This window comes from Mastigoproctus giganteus, chromosome 2 (genome assembly GCF_048544385.1).
Source record: "Mastigoproctus giganteus isolate SK-2022 chromosome 2, ASM4854438v1, whole genome shotgun sequence".
Classification (NCBI taxonomy): Eukaryota; Metazoa; Arthropoda; class Arachnida; order Uropygi; family Thelyphonidae; genus Mastigoproctus; species Mastigoproctus giganteus.
The window spans coordinates 14,722,809-14,742,468 of record NC_143576.1 but is presented as its reverse complement, the minus strand read 5'-3'; the positions used below and the strand labels follow the sequence as shown (position 1 = coordinate 14,742,468).

General features: G+C 39.0%; 1 protein-coding gene across 1 annotated transcript in view; it reads left to right on the top strand.

Moving 5' to 3' along the window:
• tweek (transmembrane protein KIAA1109 homolog tweek) overlaps positions 1–19,660 on the top strand; it is an 806,203-nt gene that overhangs the window by 410,474 nt on the left and 376,069 nt on the right.

The following is a 19,660-nucleotide window of genomic DNA, read 5'->3' as shown; positions in this document are numbered from 1 at the left end:
AAAAGGATAGGTGGAACAGGAACAGGGTATGTCTGCCAGAGCAAAGGTTGATGACGTTGTAGAGCGGATGTCATCTTTTAAGGGCACAAAAGGTGATATAGTTGTACACGTTGGCACTAATGATATTAGGAGTAGGAGACCGGTAGAATTACTTAACAAGTACAGGTCACTGTTGAACAAAAGCCGAGAATTAGCGTTGAATTGGAAAGTGTCTGCAATTCTGCCCAGACATGATAGAAGGGAGTATATGATGAGAGCCTTGTCGATCAATTCGGCCCTGGAAAGAATGTGCAAGGCTCAAGGGGTAGAATTTTTTTTCAACCTGGACTGTACTTGTTAACAGGAGAGACTGCTTCTATAGGAATGGGACACTTAAATAGAAAGGGTGCAAAAATATTTGCTGATGCTATCGAGGCAGTGTTAGGCGTGTCGGAAAACTGATAGCTTGGGGGGATACAAGGACTAATAGTTTAACAGTAGCCGTAGGCAGAGGTGAAGGTGATTCTTGCACAACTTCTATTAGAATAAGTAGCGACCTGGAGCGTGGGGTGTTGGGAGTTTCAGGGACAGATGGCAGTCATCCTAAAATAGGTGGGTATATGGGATGTGTTAGGGTAACTAGTAATAGGAGTAGGAGCATTTATGCTTGCATGTATACCAATGCTAGAAGTATAGTAAATAAATTTGAAGTGTTGGTCAAGACATCAAAGGCAAATATTGTTGGGATAGCAGAGACGTGGTGTCACAAAGATATAAGGAATGCTGAACTGGAATTTGGGGAGTACAATGTGTACAGAAAGGATAGACAGGATAGAAAGGGAGGAGGTGTTATGCTGTTAATTACTTAAGAAAAACATAAAATCAAAAGAAGTGCATCCAGTTGATATAGATGAACAGTGCACTGTGGAGTCAGTTTGGTGTGACCTAAGCATTGCGAAAGCAAAAATAGGAGTAGGAGTGTGTTATAGGCCTAATGAGTACAATGAACAATTGTTCATTGTACTCATCAGCATCATGTTCGAGAGGCAACCAGAGAAAGTAATACTCTTGATCTGGTTATCAGCAGTGATCATTCGTGTATTAAGAATTTGCAGATAAAGGAACCACTAAGTGGCATTGATCACAGTGTACTGATGTGGGATTTACTTAAAGATTTAATTACCATCAGGGGTAAAGGAAAGGGTTTTTGCTTCTGTAAAGGTGAGTACAGTGGTCTCCGACAGTTTTTAAATTCTTTACAGTGGGATCAACTGACGATGTTACCAACAGTAAATTCTAAGTGGGAAGCATTCAAGGAATTAATCGTGGATGCTACTAAAAGTTTCATACCTATTAAGAAATATTGTTCAAGGTTTAAGCCTGAATGGTTATCTAATGAACTAATGAGACTCGTAACAGAGAAGAAAAATGCATGGGATGCATATAAATTATCAAGCGACTCAGAAGCCTATGGCAGATATAAGCTAGTCTGTAATCAGTTCACAAAGGAGGTTAGGCAGGCGAAGGCAGATTATGAGAAATCCTTGGCAAAAGATGCTAAGAAAAACAGCAAGGATTTCTTTACTTATATAAACTCTAAAAGGAAGGGGATGAATCTGATTGGTCCACTTGACATCGATGGTTCGACTGCTGTTGATCCTGCTCAGATAGCAAACAAACTGAATGAGTATTTTGCATCTACATTCACACATGAGGAATTATTAAGGTTAGAAAATGGCAGAAGGTTATCAAATTGTAGCAGGATACTTAATGATTTTGTAATAACTGAAAGCAAAGTGGAGGAGAAATTGTTGAAGTTAAACATAAGAAAAACTTCAAACAGGCCTATGGGGCTGGGAAATTCCATACTGCAATAATTAAAGACAAACACCAGCCAAGGAATAAAAAAATTTTTACTATAAAAATAATAAAATAATGTGATACACTACGGAAGACTAAAATATTACAATAAATTACGATAAAATAAACTACAATAAAACGTTAAAAATATAGTTAAAAATATACGGAAGCAATAAAATTATCTAAAATAAACTGGATTAAAAGCGATAAAACCTGAAGCTTTCGGAGACTGCTGTCTCCGTCTTCAACAGTACTGTTGAAGTACCGAAAGCTTCAGGTTTTATCGCTTTTAATCCAGTTTATTTTAGATAATTTTATTGAAGACAGCAGTCTCCGAAACCTGAAACTTTCGGAGACTGCTGTCTCCTTCTTCAACAGTACTGTTGAAGTACCGAAAGCTTCAGGTATTATCACTTTTAATCCAGTTTATTTTAGATAATTTTATTGCTTCGGTATATTTTTAACTATATTTTTAAATTTTATTGTAGTTTATTTTATCGTAATTTATTGTAATATTTTAGTCTTCCGTAGTGTATCACATTATTTTATTATTTTTATAGTAAAAATTTTTTATTCCTTGGCTGGTGTTTGTCTTTAATTATTGCAGTATAAGAAAAGCACCTGGGGTGGATGGGATCTATCCAGTTATATTAAAGGAGGTGGCAAAGCAACTAAGCAAACCCTTAGCCATAATTATGAGAGCATCCTTGGACTCAGGGGAGATTCCCATGGACTGGAGATGTGCAAATGTATCCCCAATTCACAAAGGGGGATCGAAGGGTGACACGAGTAATTACAGACCAGTTAGTTTAACTTCTGTTCCGGGTAAAATAATGGAGTCACTGGTTAAAGATGCATTGCAGGATCATCTAGACAAGACTGCAGCAATAATTCAGACACAGCATGGGTTTGTTAAGGGAAAGTCTTGTCTGACAAATTTGATAGGATATTATGATGTGGTTACAAAGGAACTGGATGCAAAAAATAATTTTGATATCATATACACCTAATTCTGTTTTTACACGATAGATACGTTCCTGAAAAATACGTGTAAAAAAAATTCGTGTAAAAAAAGACATTGTATTTATGGAAGAAAAGAAGATTGGTTCCGGATCTAAAAAAATCAGTAAAAATAATTAAAAAAAAAACACATAAAATATTTTTTTTAAGCTTATTATTTTATTTCAACAAAATACACATGTAATAATATGTAATTAAAATGTACTAAAATAAATTTGTATGCATATGAAATGAAAAAAAATTCTTCGTGAACAAAAAAAAATCTGTTTTACATATAACAAGATTTTATTCATTTTCCACTTTCTGATGATAAACGGCGCATACGTTTGCGTACGACTGGAATATCACTGCCATCACTAGAAATGTTGTGGACATCGTCTTCTTCCTCTATTAATGAAATTCTTTCTGTGATCTCTTCAGCAAAATCAGCACGAATCTCCTCTGGTGCTGATGTTTCACCGGTTTTACGAACGAATTCAGTTATTAATCGTTGTGTTCGTGTTTTGGTTAGTCCGTTATATAATTCTCTGTAAGAGGCTGTCAACAACTTCAGTTCGCGTTGAAACTTCCCAGCGCGTTCCTCATTAGGGTCATGTTTGACAAAATGATTACCTAATTTTCTAGCCAGTTCCAGACCTTCTTTTATTAAATCTGCATTTAGAACAGGATCATTTTCTTCATTATCACTACGTTCTGTGGGATAAGGAGTCCCAAGGACAACCTCTAATATTTCATCTTCGCTTAGGGCTTTGTCGGTTAACAATTCATCAATATCTTCAAACGATAGATCATCGAATCCTTCTCCACCAATTTTGTGTGCCATTGTAATGATGTTGGGAAATTCGGTCGTATTAGGGATGATGGGATCTTTGCTTTTTACACATTGTGGCCAAACCGCTTTCCAACACGCATTTAAAGTTGCTGGTTTTAATTCAGTTAACGCTAATCCAACTTGATTGATACAATCCATAATTGAGAATTTCTTCCACACATCAATGACTGTTAGTGTTTCATCATTCAGTTTGTCCAAAACGTGTTGGAATGTTCGTTTTACGTAGTATGTTTTAATTGTCGCAATTATACCTTGGTCTAGCGGTTGTATCAAAGATGTAGTATTAGGTGGCAGAAATAAAATTTGTACATTTGGGTGTTCCAAGACGGGATGGCCGGGTGCATTGTCAAGAGTCAGAAGAACTTTAAATTCGAGACCTTTCAAATTCATATAACGTCTGACTTCTGGGACGAAACATTTGTTGAACCATTCTGTAAAAATAGTAGTGGTCACCCAGGCCTTCTTGTTTGCCATCCAGTGAACAGGCAATTTATTGATATCTACACCTTTCATTGAACGTGGGTTTAGGGCTCGATTTACCAGCAGTGGTTTCAACATACGATCTCCTGAAGCGTTGGAGGAAAATAATAAGGTCACACGATCCTTAGCTACCTTAAAACCACCAGCAGTTTTCTGCGATTTGGCTACATACGTTCTGTTCGGCATTCGTTTCCAGAAGAAACCAGTTTCATCTGCATTCCACACTTGATCAGGAGTGTATCCTCCATCTTCAATAATTTTTGCAAGTTCCTGCGGGAATACTTTAGCAGCCGATTCATCTGCAGATGCAGTTTCACCTTTAATTTTTATATTATGAAGAGCATTCCTTTTAAGAAATCCTGTCATCCAACCTGTACTCACAGAAAATTCATACTTTCTGTTTAACTGAGATGAAGTGCTTGGCTCCTTTTCTTTAATCTGTCTGTAAATTCTTAGTGCTGTTTGCTTGATGGCATTTCCATCTACTGGTACTCTTTTTTGTGACTGATCTTCTATCCACATTACCAGGGCCTTTTCCATTTTTTCCTTGACAATATCTCTTGTATATGATGATGAATTAACACTTACTTTTGTTCCAGAACATACCGACTTCCTAATTGCAGCTTCATTTTTCTTAATAGTTCTTACGGTAGCTTCATGTACACCAAAATGCCTTCCTACAGACGTAGCCCCTTGTCCAGTTGCAAGACGATCTAAAATTTGAATTTTAAGTTCCAAAGAAATCGCTTTCCTTTTCATTTTGGTAATAGGCGAATTATTCGACATTATATAAGGGCTACCGAAAAATATCTCAGTTATAATTAATAAAAAAAGGTATGAAAATTTTGTAAACTTACAATTTATTGACTATCGGCAAAATTAATAAATTTATATGTGCACAAATTTCACTAAAGATTCTTTCACTTTGAAATAGAGCTTATTCCTACATGTCTGCTGAAGATACAATGCACGAATACCGTAGATGTGCACAAAATTAATAAAAACGTTGATGATTCATAGATACCTAGACGTAAACATTGGTAAGCAAAAGCACGCGTTTCAAAACACATACACTAGCTGTTATCCAATCTATTGATGCGTGTAATATAGAAATGATACTAATATGCCACAAATAAAAAAAAAATTCTTAGAATTTAGGCAAAAAAAAATTCATAGAAATCGTGTTAAATCAAAATGACTCGCGTAAAAAGAGAATGAAATATTTATTTTGAATTCGTGTTAACCCAAATTCGTGTAAAAAAAGTTCGTGCAAAAACAGAATTAGGTGTATTTGGATTTCAGGAAAGATTTTGACACTGTTGCGCATGGAAGACTATTGTACAAATTGGAGCAGAATGGTATTAAGGGTAAGTTGCTACAATGGATAAAAGGATGGTAAAGTGGGAGAAGACAGAGGGTGGTAATGAATGGGTGCTGCTCTTTGTGGACTAATGTTATTAGTGGAGTCCCACAGGGTTCGGTGTTAGGTCCACTGTTGTTTTGTATATTTATCAATGATATCGATGAAGGTATATCAGGCTTAATGTCGAAGTTTGCAGATGATACAAAGGTTGGCAGGGTTGTTAATGACAGTAATGGCAGTGTGCTACTGCAACAGGATCTAGATAATTTGGGCAGATGGGCTAAGAAGTGGCAACTGAAGTTTAACCTTGACAAATGCAAAGTACTGCATATGGATAGAAGTAACTCCAGAGAAATGTACCAACTGTGTGGTACTACACTTAAGGTGGTAGAAAATGAAAAAGACCTGGGAGTAATTGTGCAGTCAGATATGAAGTTTTCTGAGCAATGCAGACAGGCTGCCAGGGCAGGTCATGGGGTTTTGTCAATGATATTTAGGAATTTTGCTAGCAGGGAGAAGGAGGTGATTGTCCCTCTGTATAAGGCAATGGTCAGGCCATGCCTTGAGTATGCGTACAGGTCTGGAGGCCTCATTTTAGGAAGGATGTAGATTTACTTGAGCATGTACAGAGAAGGGAAACAAGATTTGTGAGTGGAATGAAAGGATCCTCTTACCAAGAGAGGCTTAAGGTCTGCAAATTGCAGTGGCTGGAGACTAGGCACCTGTGCGGTGATCTGATTGAGGTGTATAAGGCCTTGAATGGGTTGAGCATGCTGAATTCTGATGGGATCCTTCCACTTGTTCAGATTACGAACCTAAGAGGGCATAAATTCAAATTAAGAAAAGACAGATGTAGAATAGATGTGCGGAAATTTGCCTTTAGCCAGCGGTTGGTTAATTGCTGGAATAAACTTCCATCTGTCGTTGTGGAAGTTGACAGGTTAAATAAATTTAAGGAGGAACTGGACAGGCATTTGGAGGGAATGGTGTGTGTTTTTTTTTTTTTGGCTGATGCTGCATAAGCTTATACACTTGCTTTCTTGCATCACATGCCACTACTACTACTAGTTAATTCCATGAGTTTATAGTTGAAGTATGGTCATTAACTAGTTTATATATATGTTTGGATTGTTGTGGAAGAAAGAGATAGAATTAGAGATGTTAATTCTGAAGAATAATGCCCATGGAAATATCTGTAGAGAAGGCATGCAGTAGAAACAGTGACTGTGTGATATCACACAGTCACTGTCAGAGTTTGTAGGAGACGGCACTTAACCTGAAGTCCTTCTTTCGGATGGAATCTAGGTATCATAGAGGGTATGATAGGATAGATTTTAAATTTGTGGAATCTGTTACATTCCACGTGTATAAAATCAGTAACTGTTTAGAATAAAAGTAATGCTGAGAGCAAAAGAGAAAACTTAATTTTTTTTATGCAGAGGATGTGGTATTTGAGATATGCTAAGGAAGGTTAGAAGTCAGGATTTTACCCACTAAAGATATGCTGTCTTGTCTAGAAATCTGAGTGTTGTTGAAGGTGAACATGAGAACAGTAAGTATACAGGTGAATCTACTTAAGAATCTTTTAAGTTCATGCTAATAAATCTTTTAAAGATTTGTTAGCATGAACAGTAACAAGAAAAAGCTCTTAAGATGGTAGAACATTTTTTTCTTTTCTTAAACTGAAGTTCAAACCTCAATTCATAAAGACTATTCTATAGTTTAGGAAACTATTCTATGCAACTGCTATGTTTCTGTGCATGAAATATTATGTAAGTGAATGCCAGTTGTTGTTGGTTTTATGGCACATCTGTGTCAATAGTATTAGTAGTGGCAAATGATGCAAGAAAGCAAGCTTATAGAGCATCAGCCAAAAAAAAACCCTCGTCTCGCCTATCCAGTCTCTCCAAGAATTTATCTACTTCTTCCTTTCCAAATACTGAGGATGCGGAAAGGTCAGGGAATGACCACCGCATATTCCCGGAGCAATATGGCCTTAGTTGCTAATGCTCCTTAAAAAAAAAAAAAAAAAACCAAATAATAATAATAAATAATAAGTTCTTCCTTAAATTTATTCAGACTATCCACTTCCACAACAACCAATGGAAGTTTGTAGAGACATTCATTCACAAACACCTTCTGAAAAGTGAGCACGAGATGAATTCTAATAAGCCAATGTTCACTTGAAATGTGCAAAGTGATGTGCTCACTTTTCAGAAGATGACCATATTATGATAAAGGCAAAATAGTCATTGGCAAAGTATATAAAGAAAAGTAGCAAAGTTGAAGGAAAGGGATGAATCACATTGTTCTGCTAGATTTGAATGGTATAACATTTGATGATGCTTCTCAGGTTACTGGCAAACTGAATATATATTTTGCACCTCCATTCGCACATGAGGAGTTTTTAGGGGTGGGAATGCTGGAAGTATTTCAAGTTACAGGGAGCTGAATGATTTTGTGATAACTGAGAGGAAAGTGGGAGAGAAATTGTTGAATTAAGAGAGGCAGCAAAAGAGGATGCTTTCATAATTATGAAAGCATGCTTGGATTCAGGGGAGGGACTGTGCTGGAGAGGGTAAGTATATCCCCAATTCATAGAGGTTGAACAATGGGTGAAGTGAGTAATTACAGACCTGTATGCTTGATGTCTGTTTTAGTAAAAATAATGGAGTCAGTGTTTAATGAAGTAAACAAGGAAGAAGTAAAGAAGTTTAAAGAAGACCACCTAGATAGGAATAGTTATATGATTAACAGTTATATGGTGGTCAGAGCATGGATTTGTTAAGGGAAAATCTTGTCTGTCCAATCTGATTGAATACTCTGATGCAGTAACAAATTGACTGGATGGAAAATATAATTTTGACATCATATACTTGGATTTCAGAAAAGCTTTTGATGTGCACATTAAAGACCACTGTATAGATTGGAGCAGTATGACATTAAGGGCAATTTACTGATATGTATAAAGGGTTTGTTGAGTGATAGAAGACAGAGTGGTTATTAATGGTTACTTCCTCTCTTGGACTAATGTTATTAGTGGGGCTTCTTACAGTTCAGTGAAGGCCCATTGTTATTTCATTATTCATTAATGATATTGGTGAATGCATGTCAGGGTTAACACCTAAGTTTTTGAATGGCACTAAGGTTGCATTACGGTTAATGACAATAGTCAAGGTAAGCTACTGCAACAAGATCTAGAAATATTAGGGAGATAGGCTGAGAAGTGCCAGTTGAAGATCAGCAGTGACAAATGCAAGATACTGCAAATTGGTAAATAATAGTCCTGGAATAAGATAACTGTGTGATAATACCACACTCAAGGTAGTGGAGAACAAAAAAGACCTGGGGTAATTGTGCAGTCAGGCATGAAGTTCTCTTGGCAATTCAGATAGGCTGCTAAGACAGCCCATGGGGTTTTGTCAATGAAATACAAAAATTTTTCCATCAGTGGGGGGGGGGGGAGGTGGTTATCTCGTTTATAAGGCAACTTGACTGCAGCATCCAGATATGGAAGCTTTATTTGAGGATGGATGTGGATCTGTTGGTAGGTACTGAGAAGAGCAACAAGTTTAGTGAGGGGTAACTTCTATTCTACAGACTGCAGCATCTGGAAACTAGGCACCTACAAGATCTGATTGATCTCCTTGTTGTTATTCTATATGCTTGCTTTCTTACATTGTCATTATTGATATTCACTATGCATCTATCACCACAAGGCAAGCATGGAATGGCATTATCCAAGTACTTCATTGCCCAAAACTTTCAAACCCAGGAGTCCTTTGGTGAAGTCATGACTTTGGTCTAATGGGTTAATTCAGGAGCATCCAACCTTTTTTTGGCTAGGAGCCAAAACATAAAATGCTGAAGGTGACAGGCCATATGGGTTTTGAGACCAGTTCCTTATCACTAATTATGCATTTTTGAAATGGAATTTAATTTTTTTAAATTTTCATTTGCATCTACAGTTGTTTTTAAATTTAATAATTAAACATGAAAATCCAATTATTACATTATTTATTTATATCAATTTATTTTTTATCATTTATTTATACTATTTGATAGTATGAACCAGAGCCTTGAGGTTCTCACAGACATTCGCTCAGATATGCCAGACAAGCTGTACTTGCTACCTGGGAGTCTAAAACGCTGATGGAACTGATATTCGGGTGACACTCAAGTCAAGTGGACCCAATTTCGGTGAAGTCCGGACGGTCTGTGACAGCCAAATCCTCTGCTTGCACCTTCACGATGGTGGGACTGTTAGTAATCCTGGGTATAACCTCCATGCACAAGTACATGGTGGGTGACCACCCAGGTGTGAACCAACATAAGCAGTGGTCGAGGTGTGGCACCCACACCATATGGAGGAACGCCGCCCCTCTATGTTACCAGGCAGTACTAGGTGGTAGATGACTCTCATCAACCGGTGAAATACCACCACTTTGCTTTTTGGAGGCTTGAAGTGGTGGAACCCATGTTTAGTCTCTACAGCTAAGTTCCGGTCAACCCTTCCCTATCTCTTCCATCATGCAGTATGATTGATGACTTTTGAGGTTATGATGAACGTCGTGGCGAGTTCCAATATTCCTTACATTTCGAGGGTACAGCTCTAAAACGGTGTTCGCAGGCCCGCCGCTAGTTAGTACACCGGACTGAACCTATTGGTAACTCTCTAGGAAGCTTCCGGATCAGCTAGTGTATAATCTTGCTACCTCTACTCTGCCAGATAGTGACTGGAGGGAGTCCGAGTAGTGTGTATGCAGGGAGCATTGTCGAGGCCATGTTATGTCAAGGATCTGGGTATATTCTTACCACATGTACGCCATATCCAAAAATTTCATTACTTCATAAAGCATGTCCCACCTACTTTTTCTTACTATTGAATACACCATGAATTGTCAAACTAATAGAGCAAGCTTATCTGCGAAAAGATCGAAACCTCCCAAGGACTTCCTAATTCATTTCACAAATATACGTGGTCTCAATTCTAATCTCAACGATGTCCATTTCCACTTGCAGTCTGCCAAACCCCATGTACTTTTTTTGACAGAATCTCAGTTATCGGTTGATTCATCTAATGCTCATCTCAGATGCCCAAATTATTCGCTGTATGATTCCTTTCGCCTCAAAGGTGGTACTTGTGCATATGTCTGTTCTGATATTCCCTGTCAGAGACTTGGCAATTTGGAATCTCCTCTCTTTGATCTTCTCTGGCTTAAAATCTCTCTACCTCATTGTGTAAAATTCATCTGTTGTCTCTACCGTTCTCCCAACTCCACTAATCACTTGGAGCTCTTTGACTTCCTCTCTTTGCAACTTGACTTTCTCCAGTCCAACTTTCCTAACAGTGAAGTAATTTTCCTTGGTGATTTTAATGTTCACAACTCCAGCTAGCTTCCGTTTTCTAGTCACACTGACCCAGCAGGTCGAGATGCTGAGGCTTTTGCAATTACTAATGACCTAGCACAGATTGTTCATTTACCTACAAGAATACCGGACAATCCTAATCATACAGCCAATACGCTTGATCTTTTTCTCACAAACAACCCTTTTAAGTACACGGTCGAAGTGAGAGGTCCTTTAGGCACTTCAGATCACAACTTGGTGATTGTCTCTTCTCCAATGGAACCTTTATCTCATGGCTATTCCCAACCACGTGTTGTTTGGCATTACAAGAATGCAAAATGGGATGACCTGCGAGACTTCTTTTCTTCTTTTCCTTGGTCGGATTAATGTTTCAAAACTTCTGATGTCAACGTTTGCTCAGATCGTGTCAGTGAAATTATTTTTGCTGGAATGGAATCCCTTATCCCACACTCCACTTTAAAATCTCGTCCTTTATCTAAACCTTGGTTTTCCAATAAATGTGCTAAGGCTGTCCAAGAGAAGAATGTTGCATATTGTAATTGGCTTGTTTCTAATTCTTCAGTTTCATTTTCTGCCTACACCAAAGCTCGCAACAGTTGTAAAGCAGTTATTAATCAGTCCAAACTAGAGTTTGAACAGGCTAAGAGTAGAAAACTTGCTTCTTGCCCTAATGGTAGCTGAGCATTCTGGTCTCTTGCCAAAGCTATTGGCCGCAACTTTTGCCCATCTGTGCTCCCACCTCTGTCCAAACCAGATGGTTCTGTTTCCACTTCAGCCAAGGATAAAGCTGACCTGCTAGCATCCCATTTTTCTTCCAGCTCATGTATTAATCATTCTTAATGATAAATTCTAAAATGCACAGCTTACATGATGTTTGTGGAGCATTCAGGTACGGGACATGATATTGCCATGGGGGATGTCTTTGTGTGTGCACGATGCAAGGAGTGTATCGAAATCAGGCAACAACTCAGCGTTCTTATGGGCCTATATGAGAGCTTGAAGGACAGAAGGGTGGATGCCCTTGAAGGAACTAAATTGAGGGCCCATCAAGCTCTCAGCTGCCCACATCAACGGCAGAGCTTGCATTTGGTCATCACGCAACACAGCAGCAACCCCCAAGGCAGAATGCGCTGGTCCCAAAGGAACTAGTAGTTGTTGCTGACTCTATTGTCAGGGAAACGGGGAACATGCTTTGTAAAAAGGATAGGTGGAACAGGACCAGGGTATGTCTGCCAGGGGCAAAGGTTGATGACGTTGTAGAGCAGATATCATCTTTTAAGGGCACAAAAGGTGATATAGTTGTACACGTTGGCACTAATGATATCAAGAGTAGGGGACCGGCAGAATTGCTTAACAAGTACAGGTCACTGTTGAACAAAAGCCTAGAATTAGCGTTGAATTGGAAAGTGTCTGCAATTCTGCCCAGACATGATAGAAGGGAGTATATGATGAGAGCCTTGTCGATCAATTCGGCCCTGGAAAGAATGTGCAAGGCTCAAAGGGTAGAATTTTTTTCAACCTGGACTGTACTTGTTAACAGGAGAGATTGCTTCTACAGGGATGGGATACACTTAAATAGAAAGGGTGCAAGAATATTTGTTGATGCTATCGAGGCAGTGTTAGGTGGGTCGGAAAACTGCTAGCTTGGGGGGGGAGACAAAGACGAAGCCACTGGCAGAGGTGGAAGAGATTCTTGCACTGCTTCTATTGGAATGAGCAGAAGCCTGAAAAACAAGATGCAGGATATTTCAGAGACTGCTGGGAGTCATTGCGGTACAAGTAAACACATGGGTTGTGTTAGGGTAGCTAAGAATAGAAATAGATGCATGTATACTTGCGTGTACACCAATGCTAGGAGTTTAGTAAATAAATTTGATGAATTTGAGGTATTGCTCAAAACATCAAAGGCAGATATTGATGGGATATCAGAGACGTGGTGTCACACAGATATAAGGAATGCAGAACTGGAATTTGGGGAAAACAACGTATACAGAAAGGATAGACTGGATAGGAAGGGAGGAGGGGTTATGCTATTAGTTACGAAATACATAAAATCCAAGGAAGTGGACATCGCTAGTAAAATAAAATCCTAGTAGAAAGTAAAATCCAGTGGACATCGCTGGACAGTGCAGTGTAGAGTCAGTTTGGTGTGACATAAGCATTGGGAGATCAAAATTGAGAGTAGGAGTGTGCTATAGGCCTAATGACTCTAATGAGTATAATAAGAAACTGTACAGGGAAATAGAGTGGGCCAGTAAATCAGAGAGTCTTATAATGGGGGATTTTAATTTCCCAGATATTGACTGGAATTTGGGGGCTGGTCACTCACACACTAGCAAGGCTTTTGTGGATTTATTGGATGATTGTTTTCTACATCAGCATGTTCGGGAGGCAACTAGAGGGAGGAATACTCTTGATTTGATTATCAGCAGTGATTCTTCATGCATTAAGAATCTGCAGATAAATGAACCACTAGGTGACAGTGATCACAGTGTGCTGAAGTGGGATTTACTCAAAGAGGTAACTACCATTAGGGGTAAAGGTAAGGGTTATTGCTTTCGTAAAGGTGACTACGATTGACTGAGACAGTATTTAAATTCTATACAGTGGGACCAACTGATGATGTTACCAACAGCAAATGCAAAATGGGAAGCATTCAAAGAACTTATCTTGGAAGCTACTAGGCTTTACATACCAACTAAGAAATATTGTTCAAGGTTCAGGCCTAAATGGATGTCAGATGAACTAATGAGGCATATGGCAGAGAAGAAACATGCATGGGATACATACAAATTAACACATGTTACAGAAGCCTATGATAGATACAAGTTGATCTGTAACCAAGTTACAAAGGAGGTTAGGCAGGCGAAGGCAGATTACGAGAAATATTTGGCAAGGGATGCAAAGAAAAACAGCAGAGAATTCTTTACTTATGTAAACTCTAGAAGTAAGGGGATGAATCAGATTGGTCCACTTGATATCGATAGGTCAACTGTTGATGATCGTGCTCAGGTAGCTAACAAACTAAATGAATATTTTGCATCGACATTCACTCATGAGGAGTTACTTAGAGAGATGAAAGCAAGAGGTGTATTCAACCCTAGCAGTACGCTAGAGAATCTTGTAATAACTGAGAGTAAAGTGGAGGAGAAATTGTTGAAGATAAACACAAGAAAGGCACCCGGGATGGATGGGATCTATCCAGTTATATTAAAGGAGGCAGCAGAGGAAATAAGCAAACCCTTAGCCATAATTATGAGAGCTTCCTTGGACTCAGGGGAGGTACCCACAGACTGGAGATGTGCAAATGTGACCCCAATTCACAAAGGAGGATCAAAGACTGACACAAGTAATTATAGACCTGTGAGTTTAACTTCTCTTCCAGGAAAATTAATGGAGGCACTGGTTAAAGAAGCACTGCAGGATCATTTAGACAAGACTTCAGTTATAGCTCGGACACAGCATGGTTTTGTTAAGGGGAAGTCTTGCCTGACCAATTTGATTGGATACTATGATGCAGTCACAAAGGAACTGGATGCAGGGAATAACTTTGATATTATATACTTGTATCTTAGAAAGGCTTTTGATACTGTTGCACATGGAAGACTGCTGCACAAATTGGAGCAGTGTGACACTGGAGGGAAATTGTTGCTGTGGATAAAGGGGTGGCTGAGGGGGAGAAGACAGAGAGTGGTAATCAATGGACACTGCTCGTCGTGGACTAATGTTATTATTGGAGTCCCTGAGGGCTCAGTGTTGGGTCCATTATTATTTTCTGTATTCATAAATGATATTGATGATGGTATATCAAGCTTAATGTCGAAGTTTGCAGACGATACAAAGGTAGGCAGGGTTGTCAAGGACACTACTGACACTATGCTGCTGCAACAGGTTCTGGAAAGGTTGAGCAGATGGGCTGAGAGGTGGCAAATGAAGTTTAACATTGACAAATGTAAAGTAATACACATGGGAAACAGCAACCCCAGTGCAACATATCAACTCTGTGGTACTACACTGACAGTGGTAGAGAATGAAGGGGACCTGGGGGTGGTTGTGCAGGCAGCTATGAAGTTCTCTGAGCAGTGCAGACGGGCTGCAAGAGTAGCTCGTCGTGTATTGTCAATGATATATAGGAATTTTTCTAGCAGGGATAAGGAGGTGATTATTCACTTGTATAAGCCAATGGTCAGGCCACACCTAGAGTACTGTATACAGGTCTGGAGGCCTCATTTCAAGAAGGATGTAGAGCTGCTGAACGAGTACAGAGAAGGGCAACAGGATTAGTGAATGGAACAAAGGGGTGCTCTTACGAAGAAAGGCTTAAGTTTTGCAAATTACAGTGTCTGGAGACTAGGCACCAGCGAGGTGATCTGATAAAGGTGTATAAAGCCTTGAATGGTTTGAGCATGCTCAGTGCTGATGGGATTCTTCCTCTCGCTCAGAATAATCACCTGAGAGGGCATAAATTCAAATTGAGGAAAGACAGATGTAGGATGGACGTGCGGAAATTTGCCTTTAGCCAGCGGGTGGTTGGTTGGTGGAACAGACTTCCATCCCTTGTCGTGGAAGTTGACAGACTAAATAAGTTTAAGGCTCAGCTGGACAGGTATTTTGAATGAACAGAGGGTTGAAGTGGAAGTGGTTTCCTTTTTTTTTTTTTTTTGGCTGATGCTGCATAAGCTTTCTTTCTTGCATCAAATGCCTCTACTAATGCTAATGATCTTGGTAAAACACCTCCCACCATTCCCAACACGTTCCATTCAATGCGTCCTGTGGTCTTCCGTCAAAAGGATATCAGAAGGATTTTGATGAATCTTGATGCTAAGAAAGCTCCAGATCCTGATGGTATTTCTCCACTTGTTCTCAAAACCTGTGCTCCTGAACTTACTCCTATTCTTTGTCGCCTTTTTTCACTTTCTTTTTCCAAAGGTGTTTTTCCTTCTGCTTGGAAATTTGCTCATATCCAGCCAGTTCCTAAAAAGGGTGACAAATCCCTCCCATCCAATTATCGTCCCATTGCAATTACTTCTACTCTTTCTAAAGTAATGGAGAAATCAATTAACCGCCAACTCTTAAACTACCTAGAAACCTTCCATCTGATCAACGATCACCAGTATGGATTCCGTCAGTGTCGATCCACTGGAGATATTCTGGCTTATGTTACCCATTTATGGACTAATTCAATGGAAAGGTTCGGCGAAACACAAGTAGTTGCTCTTGACATCTCAAAGGCTTTTAATCGTATTTGGCATAAAGGTCTTCTAAATAAGCTTCCATCTTATGGTTTGCCAACTGTTTTTAGTAATTGGTTATCCAGTTTTCTCTCTGATCGCTCACTGAGGGTAATGGTAGATGGCTCTCTGTCTTCTAACTTCTCCACTAATGCCGTGTCCCCCAAGGTTCAGTTCTTTCCCTCACTCTTTTCCTCTTGTATATCAATGACCTTCTTGTATATCATTGACTGGAAATCCTATCCATAGTTTTGCTGATGATAGCACATTGCATTCAACTTTCCGTTTTGAGAAACCTTGTCCTGCTCAATTAGCTTCAACTTTTCGAAAATCTGCTACCAATTCCTTAAATGCCGATCTTCAGGTAATTCTCCAGAGGGGCAAAGACAACTTAGTTGATTTCAACCCTTCTAAAACTCAGTCTTGTCTTATATCTCGCAAAAAGGATTCTTCTGCTCCTATGCTTATCTTTAGTGACACTCCGATTTCTAGGCAAAATGATATATCTCTTTTGGGGATTACCCTGACTTCTAATCTCTCTTGGCACAAGCACATTACAAATATTGCTTCCTCTGCATCTAAAAAACTTGGTTTTCTCTTTCGCTCTCGGCGTTACTTTTCTTCTAAACAGCTGCTCACTCTGTATAAATCGCAAATCTGCCCTGCCATGGAATATTGTTCCCACATCTGGGGTGGTGCCCCCAAAACCTCTCTCAGGCTTCTTGATTCCATTCAGAAGAGGGCAGTTAGGTTAATTAATGATTCATCTCTAACAGAGTCTCTCCACTCGCTTTCTCATAGACGCACTGTTTCTGCTGCATGCCTCTTCTACAGATACTTCCATGGGCACTGTTCTTCTGAATTGGCTTCTATAATTCCCGCTCTCTCTTTCAAAACAGTCCGAACACGTGCCGCCACCAGCCAACATCCATTTACCGTCCAACTTCAAACCCACAGAACCAACTTTTCATCTTCCTGATTTATTCTTTCAACTGCCGTTTTCTGGAACAACCTTCCTTCATACGTATTTCCTAAAAATTACAATCTACAGAAGTTCAAGTCCAATGTCAACAAATATCTTCTTTCGTCTTCTTAACCTCAAACCCAAGCACGGTACTAAGTACTATAGGTTCTAATACCTCTCGTGTTTGGGGTTAACATAAAAAAAAAAAAAAAAAAAAAAGCCGTAATGCTCAATATGTTCTACGTTGATATCAACATTTGTAAAATAATAAGAGAAGTTTAACTCAATATAATACGTAGAACACTTCTGTATGATACTCTCCAGAAATTAAAATGAAAAAATCGAAAATCTTACTTTAAAATTTTTAATTATTTTTTATTGTAAATTCTGTACAGTGGTATCAACTGATGATGTTACCAACAGCAAACTCTAAGTGGGAAGCATTCAAGGAATTAATTCTAGAAGCTACTAAAAGTTTCATACCTATTAAGAAATATTGTTCAAGGTTTAGGCCTAAATGGTTGTCAAATGAACTAATGAGACTCGTGGCAGAGAAGAAAAATGCATGTGATGGATATAAATTTTCAGGCAAAACAGAAGCCTATGGCAGATATAAGCTAATCTGTAATCAGGTCACAAAGGAGGTTAGGCAGGAGAAGGCAGATTACAATAAATCTTTGGCAAAGGATGCTAAGAAAAATAGCAAGGATTTTTTTACTTATATAAACTGTAAAAGGAAGAGGAAGAATCTGATTGGTCCCCTTGATATCGATGGTTCGTCTGTTGATGATTCTGCTCAGATAGCAAACGAACTGAATGATTATTTTGCCTCTACATTCAAACATGAGGAGTTAAGGATTGAAAATGCCAGAAAGTTATAAAATTGTAGCACGGTGCTTAATGATTTTTTAATGGCTGAGAGCAAAGTGGAGGAGAAATTGTAGAAGTTAAACATAAGAAAGGGCACCTGGGGTGGATGGGTTCTATCCAATTATATTAAAAGAGGCAGCAAAGGAAGTAAGCAAACCCTTAGCCATAATAATGAGAGCATCCTTGGACTCAGAGGAGGTCCACACGTACTGGAGATGTACAAATGTATCCCCAATTTGCAAAGGGGAATCGAAGGGTTACACAAGTAATTACAGACCAGTTAGTTTAACTTCTGTTCTGGGTAAAATTTTGGAGTCACTGGTTAAAGATTCATTGCAGGATCATCTGGACACGACTGCAGCAATAATTCAGACACAGCATGGGTTTGTTAGGGGAAAGTCTTGTCTGACAAATTTGATTGGAAATTATGAAATGGTTACAAAGGAACTGGATGCAAAAAATAATTTTGATATCATATACTTGGATTTCTGGAAAGCTTTTGACACTGTTGCACCTGGAAGACTACTGTACAAATTGGAGCAGAACGGTATTAAGGGTGAGTTGCTACAATAGATAAAAGAATGGTTGAGTGGGAGAAGACAGAGGGTGGTAATCAATGGGCGTTGCTCTTCATGGACTAATGTTATTAGTGGAGTCCCACAAGGTTCGGTGTTGGGTCCACTGTTGTTTTGTAAATTATCAATGATAGTGATGAAGGTATATATCAGGCTTAGTGTTGAAATTTGCAGATGATACAAAGGTTGGCTGGGTTGTTAATGACAGTAATGGTAATGGCAGTGTACTACTGCAACAGGATCTAGAAAATTTGGGAAGATGGGCTGAGAAGTAGCAACTGAAGTTTAACATTGACAAATGCAAAGTACTGCATATGGGTAGAAGTAATCCCAGAGGAACATACCAACTGTGTGGTACTACACTTAAGATATTAGAAAATGAAAAAGACCTGGGAGTAATTGTGCAGTTAGATATGAAGTTTTCTGAGCAATGCAGAGAAGCTGCCAGGGCAGGTTGTCGGCTTTTGTCAATGATATACAGGAATTTTGCTAGCAGGGAAAAGGAGGTGATTGGCCTTCTGTATAAGGTAATGGTCAGGCCACGCCTTGAGTACTGCGTACAGTTCTGGAGGCCTCATTTTAGGAAGGATGTAGATTTGCTTGAACGTGTACAGAAAACGGAAACAAGGTTTGTGTGGGGGAACAAAGGGATCCTCTTACCAAGAGAGGCTTAAGTTCTGAAAATTGCAGTGGCTGGAGACTAGGCACTTGCAAGGTGATCTGATTGAGGTATATAAGGCCTTAAATGGGTTGAGAACTGAATTCTGATGGGATTCTTCCACTTGTTCAGATTACGAACATAAGTGGGAATAAATTGAAATTGAGGAAAGACAGATGTAGAATAGATGCACGGAAATTTGCCTTTAGCCAGCGGGTGGTTAAATGCTGGAACAAACTTCCATCTGTCATTGTGGAAGTTGATTGGTTAAATAAATTTTAGGAGGAACTGGACAAACATTTAGAGGGAATGGTTGTGTGAATTTTTTTTTTTTTTTGGCTTATGCTGCATAAGCTCATACACTTGCTTTCTTGCATCACATGCCATTATTACTACTACTAACTGTCTTTCCTGAATTTGAATTTATGCTCCCTCAGGTGCCAGAATCTGAGTAAGAG